We start from the raw sequence: 926 nt of genomic DNA on the forward strand, positions 1-926 counted from the left end.
CGGCAGCGCCGCAGGTTTCGGGGGCGGAGCCAGGCGCGGCGCAGAGGCGGACCCAGGCCAGGGCCTCCGCCCCGCCCTCCCAGGAGGAACTTCCTCCGCAGGCCTCGTCCAGCCCCGCCCGACGGCGCAGCCGCGGGCAGGGCTTCCGGGAGGTCGCGGGCCGGGGCAGCGCGGGCTGGACCCCCGCCCCGTGGGCGGCGGGCCTGGGGCGGGGCAGGCCTGCGGAGCGCGTTCCGGCTCTGGGGTCACGAGTGCGCTCTGTGTCTGTGGACGAGCCACTTGGCCTCTCTGGGCCACCTCGGGGGCGCAGCCTCCTGACTCGATGGGATTAAGAGGTGGTAGCAGAAACTTCCGAGCCCCGAGGAGGGGGTGCGGGCCTGTCCCCCCCCCGCGCCACCGGCGGCGTGGAGCGAGAGCGCGGCTCAGACGCCCTGGGCACCCAGTGCAGGCTCGGCCGCCGCAGCCCCCGCCTCCCTTTGCCGTTTGCTCGCAGGAGCCCGTGTACCTCACCGAGGGCGGGACGGAGGCCTGGCTCCCAGCCCGGGGACTCAGCTGCCCTCTGACCCATCTGACCTCGCCCTGAAGGTTGCCTAGGGCCAGGCCGGGGGTCTTGGGGTCCCCAGCAAGGCGGGAGATCGGAGGGGCAGCAAAGGCCATGCCCCGCCCCCGCGGAGGCCTTCCCGCAGGTTCGCCCCCCCACACCGCGGAGTGCCGAGTCCCTTCGCCCTGCCTGAGTTTCTCCCGGGGGCGCTTCCGGCCTCCGTGCTCACCCGCGGTTTCAGTCATCACAAGCACAGCCTTGGCCCCACCCTTAGGCCTGGGCGGCCGGGGCCAGGGACACACACGCGCGCGCACACACACACACCCAGAGCTGCTCCTCACACACACACATACTGACACACATCCAGAGCTGCACCTCACACACA

Source organism: Oryx dammah, unplaced genomic scaffold (assembly GCF_014754425.2).
Source record: "Oryx dammah isolate SB20612 unplaced genomic scaffold, SCBI_Odam_1.1 HiC_scaffold_21, whole genome shotgun sequence".
NCBI lineage: Eukaryota > Metazoa > Chordata > Mammalia > Artiodactyla > Bovidae > Oryx > Oryx dammah.